This window comes from Salvelinus namaycush, unplaced genomic scaffold (assembly GCF_016432855.1).
Source record: "Salvelinus namaycush isolate Seneca unplaced genomic scaffold, SaNama_1.0 Scaffold127, whole genome shotgun sequence".
NCBI lineage: Eukaryota > Metazoa > Chordata > Actinopteri > Salmoniformes > Salmonidae > Salvelinus > Salvelinus namaycush.
The window spans coordinates 262554-271571 of NW_024057975.1; positions in this window are offsets into that span (position 1 = coordinate 262554).

Consider the following 9018-nt stretch of genomic DNA (forward strand, 5'->3'; position numbering starts at 1 on the left):
TAGGACAATGACCCTAAGCACACAGCCAATACAACGCAGGAGTGGCTTCGGAACAAGTCTCTGAACTTGAGCCCGATCTCTGAAGAGACCTGAAAATAGCTGTGCAGCAACGCTCCCCATCCAACCTGACAGAGCTTGAGAGGATCTGCAGAGAAGAATGGGAGAAACTCCCCAAATACAGGTGTGCCAAGCTTGTAGCGTCATACCCAAGAAGACTCGAGGCTGTAATCGCTGCCAAAGGTGCTTCAACAAAGTACTGAGTAAAGGGTCTGAATACTTATGTAAATGTGATATTTCCTGTTCTATTTATTTTTATATACATTACCTAAAATTAAAATAACAGTTTTTTGCTTTGTCATTATTGGGTATTGTGTGTAGATTGATGAAGGAAAAAAAATCATTTAAATCAATTTTATAACAAGGCTGTAATAGTTAGTTGAACTAAGCTCATTGGGCATTTATCAGTTATATTCTCCAATAATCAATAGCTAGGCCAATATATTATTAATTAAAAAGTCAAAAAAATGCATGTACCAATGGCAGATTGCCCTTAAACAATTTCTACAGCACTGAATAACCTATTCAAGTATAGCACTTCAGAAGAACACCTATTTAAAACGACATATTACTTCACAAGTGCTAAGTTTGTGCCCCTGTTTTTAAGACAATACTCACTGGTGCTAATCCGATCTTCAGTCTCCTCTTCCTCCTCCTCCTCCTCCTCTTTCACTCCCAAACCGTTTTCCTCCTCTTTTACTGAGATAGCCTCCTCTTCCTCTTTCACTCTAAAAGGTTCTTCCTCTTCTTTCATTATAATATCCTCTTCTTCTTTCAATGTGAAAGCCCCTTCCTCCTTTTTCATTATCGAAGCATCTACCTCCTCTTCCACTGTGACAGCCTCTATCCCCTCCTCCTCTTTCACTGTGACAGCCTCTATCCCTTCCTCCTCTTCCACTGTAACAGCCTCTATCCCCTCCTCCTCTTTCACTGTGACAGCCTCTATCCCCTCCTCCTCTTCCACTGTGACAGCCTCTATCCCCTCCTCCTCTTCCACTGTGACAGCCTCTATCTCCTCTTCCTCTTTCACTGTGACAGCCTCTATCCCCTCCTCCTCTTCCACTGTGACAGCCTCTATCCCCTCCTCCTCTTCCACTGTGACAGCCTCTATCATTTCTTCCTCCTTCACTACAATGGGTTCTTTCTCTTCTTTCACTGTAACATCATCCTCATCTTTTAATATAACAGCCTCTTCTTCCACTCCAAAAGGTTCTTTCTCTTCTTTCACTATAACATCTTCCTCTTTCAATGTGATGCTGATAGACTCCTCTTCCTCCTTTTTAATTCTGGAAGCTTCTTCCTCTACTTTCACTGAGATATCTTCCTCTTCTTCTTTTATGACAACGTTCAGTCCGAGAGATTCTTTCTCCGTCCAACATATCGCCCCTTCTTTAGCTGGGGACGAGTAGCTTAGAGAGCTCATGGTTGTGGATGCTAGCTAGCTAGCTAGCATTAGCGACTAGCCTAGTGCTAGGCTCAGTATCAATCTGAACAAGTTTGCAAATGTAACAAGTACATTACGTTAAAGTTAACCAGTAGATACCTCAACAGAATAGTTTTTAAAACAACGAGATTAATATTCACAAAAATGGTCTAAAGAGCTTCAATGTTTCGGTTGCATGTTGGCTAGCAAGCTACCGAGGTGTTTTAAACAGTAGCCGTGTTGTGGTTCTTGAGCGTCCTGTCCACTAGATTATACGTCACGCAAGAAGCATTACCTGAAAGACTCACGTCGCCATCTGCTGCCTGGAGTTTAATTAAGCAATTTGACAGCAATTATGGCTGTGAGTCTTTGGGAAAATCTCTAAGAGCTCATTGTCCATTGTTTTGTTTTTTATTCTTCAAGCTCTGTCAAATTGGTTGTTAATCATTGCTAATGAACCGTTTGCAGGTCTTGCCATAGATTTTAAAGTAGATTTAAGTCAAAACTGTAATCGGTCAATCAGGAACACTCACTGTCTTCTTAGTAAGCAACCCCAGTGTAGATTTGGCCTAGTGTTTTAGGTTGTTGTCCTGTTGAAATGTGAATTAATCTCCCAGTATCAGGTGGAAAGCAGACTGAACCAGGTTTTCCTCTAGGATTTTGCGTGTTTAGCTCCATTCAGTTAATTTTTTTATTCTGAAAAAACTCCCCAGTCCTTAACGCTATGCTTGAAAATATGGAGAGTGGTACTCAGATTTGCCTCAAACATAACACTTTGTATTCAGGACAAAAAGTTAATTGCTTTGCCACATGTTTTGCAGTATTACTTCTGTGGCTTGTTGCAAATAGGATGCGTATTTTGGAATATTTATAAATATTTCAAATATTTGTAGTCTGTACAGACTTCCTTCTTTTCACTCTGCCAATTAGGTGGGTATTGTAGAGCAACTACAATGTTGTTGATCATCCCTGTCCCCAGCTCTCCTGGCACAGCTATAAAACAGTTACAGAGTTTAAAAGTCACCATCCCTGAGCAGTTTCCTTCCTCTCCGGCAACGGAATTAGGAAGGACGCCTGTATCCTAATTAATAACTTCACTATGCTCAAAGGGATATTTAATCTCAGATGTTAGATTATTTTTTTCTACCAATAGGTGTCCTTCTTTGTGAGGCATTGGTTGAATCTGTGATTGAAATTCACTACTTGACTGAGGGACCTTACAGATAATTGGTTTGTATGGGGTACAGAGATGAGGTAGTCATTCAAAAATCATATTAAACACTATTATTGCACACAGTGAGTCCATGCAACTTCTCATGTGACTTGTTAAGCAAATCTTTACTCCTGAACTTATTTAGGCGTTGCCATGACAAAGGGGTTGAATACTTATTGACTCAAGACATTTCAGCTTTTCATTCTTTTTATTTATTTATTTTTCCTTTTTTTATTGAATATCCGAAACATACAACATACTTGCAGTGAAGCCGATCAACAACTACACCATACCAGTCATCCAACAGACTCCCATTCAGAGATCAACAACTACACCCTACCAGTCATCCAACAGACTCCCATTCAGAGATCAACAACTACACCATACCAGTCATCCAACAGACTCCCATTCAGAGATCAACAACTACACCCCACCAGTCATCCAACAGACTCCCATTCAGAGATCAACAACTACACCATACCAGTCATCCAACAGACTCCCATTCAGAGATCAACAACTACACCCTACCAGTCATCCAACAGACTCCCATTCAGAGATCAACAACTACACCATACCAGTCATCCAACAGACTCCCATTCAGAGATCAACAACTACACCATACCAGTCATCCAACAGACTCCCATTCAGAGATCAACAACTACACCCTACCAGTCATCCAACAGACTCCCATTCAGAGATCAACAACTACACCCTACCAGTCATCCAACAGACTCCCATTCAGAGATCAACAACTACACCATACCAGTCATCCAACAGACTCCCATTCAGAGATCAACAACTACACCATACCAGTCATCCAACAGACTCCCATTCAGAGATCAACAACTACACCCTACCAGTCATCCAACAGACTCCCATTCAGAGATCAACAACTACACCCCACCAGTCATCCAACAGACTCCCATTCAGAGATCAACAACTACACCATACCAGTCATCCAACAGACTCCCATTCAGAGATCAACAACTACACCATACCAGTCATCCAACAGACTCCCATTCAGAGATCAACAACTACACCCTACCAGTCATCCAACAGACTCCCATTCAGAGATCAACAACTACACCATACCAGTCATCCAACAGACTCCCATTCAGAGATCAACAACTACACCATACCAGTCATCCAACAGACTCCCATTCAGAGATCAACAACTACACCCTACCAGTCATCCAACAGACTCCCATTCAGAGATCAACAACTACACCCCACCAGTCATCCAACAGACTCCCATTCAGAGATCAACAACTACACCATACCAGTCATCCAACAGACTCCCATTCAGAGATCAACAACTACACCCTACCAGTCATCCAACAGACTCCCATTCAGAGATCAACAACTACACCCTACCAGTCATCCAACAGACTCCCATTCAGAGAGACACAACTACACCATACCAGTCATCCAACAGACTCCCATTCAGAGATCAACAACTACACCATACCAGTCATCCAACAGACTCCCATTCAGAGAGACACACAGAAGCATCCAGGGTCAAGGCTCTGCTCAAGGGCACGTTGACAGATCTCCCACCAGGCCAAAAAACGTGAACACAAACCCTCCAAGATCCCCCCCCACAGTTCCCCAATAGCTGTCCCTCAACCAATCGAGACTCCTCCCACAGTCGTCGCCCCCCCCCCCCAAAGAAGAAAAATGTAAGTTAAAACTACAATTCATTCATATCAAAATTAAAAATACAATTAATTCCATCTGCATCGGTGTGTCCAGACAGCTAAGAACATTTTAAAGCAACAAGATTCCTTTGTGTGGTGTGCTTCCAATGGTTCCGGTTGTCAATAAAAATGGCTCCATCTGCATCGGTGTGGGCCTACAGCGGCTAAATGAGGGGTGTGTGAGGAAATACGCACTGCTAACGTTGGATGACGTCATTCCATTACAGGAGCCAAAGTGTTTTCTGGCTGGGTTCTGTGGGTTCTGTGGGTTCTGGCTGGGTTCTGTGGGTTCTGGCTGGGTTCTGTGGGTTCTGGCTGGGTTCTGTGGGTTCTGTGGGTTCTGGCTGGGTTCTGTGGGTTCTGGCTGGGTTCTGTGGGTTCTGGCTGGGTTCTGTGGGTTCTGTGGGTTCTGGCTGGGTTCTGTGGGTTCTGGCTTCCCCCTGGGTGAAACTAGCAAGAAGCTAACAACCTCCATTAAACCATTTTAAGGAGATACTGTTTTCACATACTTCTCTTTTGGAATAAATCAGTGCACCTGCAATATTCCAAAAGAAGATAACGGGAGCTGTTGATTGGCCTGGACGGAGTGAAATGCTACATGGACGACATTTTAGTTTATGGACGCTCAAAAGGAGGAGCACAACCGATAGGCTAGCAGAAGCCTTCAGAGTGATGAAAGCTTCAGGACTGAAGTTGAACAAGGAGAAATGACATCTAAAACCAAAGTGGGCACCGGATCTGCAAGGTTTGTTTTGTCAGCCCTGACCCAGAGACAGTAAGGGCAATGCAAGAACTGGTAAAACCACAGAACGTTACAGAGCTGAAAACGGATACTAGGCATGGTTAACTACCTAATGCAGATACTTACCAAAAACAGTTCCACTGAGCTGCAGCCACTCAACAAACTTCTGAAGCAAGATGTCGTCTTGTCCTGGGGAAGAAGCCAAGACCTTTAGAACAGTAAAGGGCATGCTAGTGTCAGCACTAGGGCTGCAACATTCCAGGACCTTCCCCCAAAATTCTCTGGTTTTCCAGAAAGCCTGGTTGGAGAATTCTGGATTTCCTGCTTATTCTGGGAAATCTCTAACCGGGACTTTGGGAAAATCTGAGAATTTATTGTCATTTTGCAACCTTAGTCATCACCAATATTAGGATGCTAAGATGTTTCGAGCGAGCGTTGATGCCAGCAGTTATGGCATTGGAGGGGTACTGTTACAAGAGCATGAAAGGAAAATGCTGCCCGTGGCCTTCTGCTCATGTACCCTCTCTTCTGCTGAGAGAAGGTGTGCCTAGATAGAGAAGGTATGCCTAGATAGAGAAGGTGTGCCTGAATAGAGAAGGTGTGCCTAGATAGAGAAGGTGTGCCTGAATAGAGAAGGTGTGCCTGGATAGAGAAGGTGTGCCTGGATAGAGAAGGTGTGCCTGGATAGAGAAGGTGTGCCTGGATAGAGAAGGTGTGCCTGGATAGAGAAGGTGTGCCTGGATAGAGAAGGTGTGCCTGAATAGAGAAGGTGTGCCTGGATAGAGAAGGTGTGCCTGGATAGAGAAGGTGTGCCTGGATAGAGAAGGTGTGCCTGGATAGAGAAGGTGTGCTTGGCGTCTGTTTGGGCTTGTGAGAAGTTCTCACGTTACCTGTGCGGCCTGGAGTCTTTAAAACTGCTAAACGGTCCACAAACCGTTTGGTGCCGTTAACTACGAAAATCTGGATGAGGTCCCTGTGCGCTGCCAGCGATCGCTTATCAGAATGATGAGGTTCAGCCCCCAAAGCTGAATATACCGCAGGCAAAACGCTGCTCATTGCCGACACACTCTCAAGACAACCGTCGGTCTGCCTGGAAAACTCAGACCTGGAAGAAGTCGCAGCCTTCGTTGACGCAGTGAACGAGCACAGACCAGTTTCATCACATTAATATGGAGTTGATCCCACTTTTTATTTTTAAAAGGAACATTGACAATTAAATGGACAATTGAAGAAAAGTTGAATGTTGGGACTTTAATTTTAGTTTGAAATGAATGCTCAGAAAGTTACTGTTGTTGTTATTTAAACTATGAAGAGACTCACAGTTTTAGTTCAGCATCCTGACAAGTTATTAAGTTTAATTTAATGTAAAGAATGTCATTATTTGCCAAGAGTGTGCAAAGCTGTCATCGAGGCAAAAGGGCGGCTACTTTGAAGAATCTAAAATATATTTTGATTTGTTTACCACTTTTTTGGTTATTACATGACTCCATATGTTATTTCATAGTTTTGATGTCTTCACTATTATTCTACAATTTAGAAGATAGTAAAAAAAATAAAAAATAATTGAATGAGTAGGTGTGTCCAAACTTTTCACTGGTTCTGTATATAAAGAACAGACTAGGTCTATACTGCTCCTACATGGTGTAACAATACATAGATGCATATAATGAACAGACTAGGTCTATACTGCTCCTACATGGTGTAACAATACATAGATGTATATAATGAACAGACTAGGTCTATACTGCTCCTACATGGTGTAACAATACATAGATGCATATAATGAACAGACTAGGTCTATACTGCTCCTACATGGTGTAACAATACATAGATGTATATAATGAACAGACTAGGTCTATACTGCTCCTACATGGTGTAACAATGCATAGATGTATATAATGAACAGACTAGGTCTATACTGCTCCTACGTGGTGTAACAATACATAGATGTATATAATGAACAGACTAGGTCTATACTGCTCCTACGTGGTGTAACAATACATAGATGTATATAATGAACAGACTAGGTCTATACTGCTCCTACATGGTGTAACAATACATAGATGTATATAATGAACAGACTAGGTCTATACTGCTCCTACGTGGTGTAACAATACATAGATGTATATAATGAACAGACTAGGTCTATACTGCTCCTACATGGTGTAACAATACATAGATGTATATAATGAACAGACTAGGTCTATACTGCTCCTACATGGTGTAACAATACATAGATGTATATAATGAACAGACTAGGTCTATACTGCTCCTACATGGTGTAACAATACATAGATGTATATAATGAACAGACTAGGTCTATACTGCTCCTACGTGGTGTAACAATACATCATGTAGATGTATATAATGAACAGACTAGGTCATTACTGCTCCTACATGGTGTAACAATACATCATGTAGATGTATATAATGAACAGACTAGGTCATTACTGCTCCTACATGGTGTAACAATACATCATGTAGATGTATATAATGAACAGACTAGGTCTATACTGTTCCTACATGGTGTAACAATACATCATGTAGATGTATATAATGAATGTCCACTAGTGACTAACACAGTTAAAACATATTCATTATCTTTTATCACATTTACGACTAAAGGTTCTAACAGGAGGGGCTTTAGCACTATGTTCCACCATACTGGCCAACTGACCCCCCCGCGCCCCCAAAGTTCACCTTGCCCTCAAATGTTCGATCCGCTGCAGCTGATCCGGGTTCAAAGTTGACCTTGCCCTCAAATGTTCGATCCGCTGCAGCTGATCCGGGATCAAAGTTCACCTTGCCCTCAAATGTTCGATCCGCTGCAGCTGATCCGGGTTCAAAGTTCACCTTGCCCTCAAATATTCGATCCGCTGCAGCTGATCCGGGTTCAAAGTTCACCCTACCCTCAAATGTTTGATCCGCTGCAGCTGATCCGGGTTCTGCATAGGGGGGGGGGGGTCCCTGTGCTGCAGCTGATCCGGGTCACGGCACCAATATGTTGCTGTCTTCATATGTACCACAGAAGAACCACCCAGAAACGAAGAAAGACTCCACTGCTGTCTTTTAGGGGTTTATTTAGTGTAGATCTGCACAACTACATGTCCCATAATGCATCAGTCTCCAATGATGATATATGAAGAGACTGGAACACATCAGTCTCCAATGATGATATATGAACAGACTGCGATGCACCATCTGAAAGGGTTGTTCTATAGAGGTGCATGAAGAAAGGTATCACATATCCTGTCTCTCATCTCCAATACATTGCTAGGTGCTTTCAGTGTTGACAGTATTAAAATACAACAACTCACGTACAGAAACACTAATACAACCAAGCTACAACGTGAAACTGCATTTATCCCCATTCAGACCTACGAGAGCTAAAAACTACATCTCCTATAATGCAACGCTAGCAAACCAGCCCGGCTAGCCATCGGCAACATGAAAGTCAAGCTAAAAACAGCAAGCTAGGCTAGCAATACATTTTAGCATTCTGTTAAACTCTGAAAGTTACATTGTTCTAGTCTCACAAACGTGTCTTACGATGCCCATAGCATTAACCTTGGGATGCTTTATTTACTAACTTTATGGACTTATAACAGGAGCGATTTGCAATACATACACTACATGACCAAAAGTGCTCGTCGAACATCTCATTCCAAAATCACAGGCATTAATATGGAGTTGATCCCACATGTGCTGCTACAACAGCCTCCACTCTTCTGGGAAGGCTTTCCACCAGATGTTGGAACATTGCTGCAGGGGACTTGCTTCCATTCAGCTACAAGAGCATTAGTAAGGTCGGACACTGATGTTGGGCAATTAGGCCTGGCTCGCAGTCGGCGTTCCAATCCATCTCAAATTTGTTCGATGGGGTTGA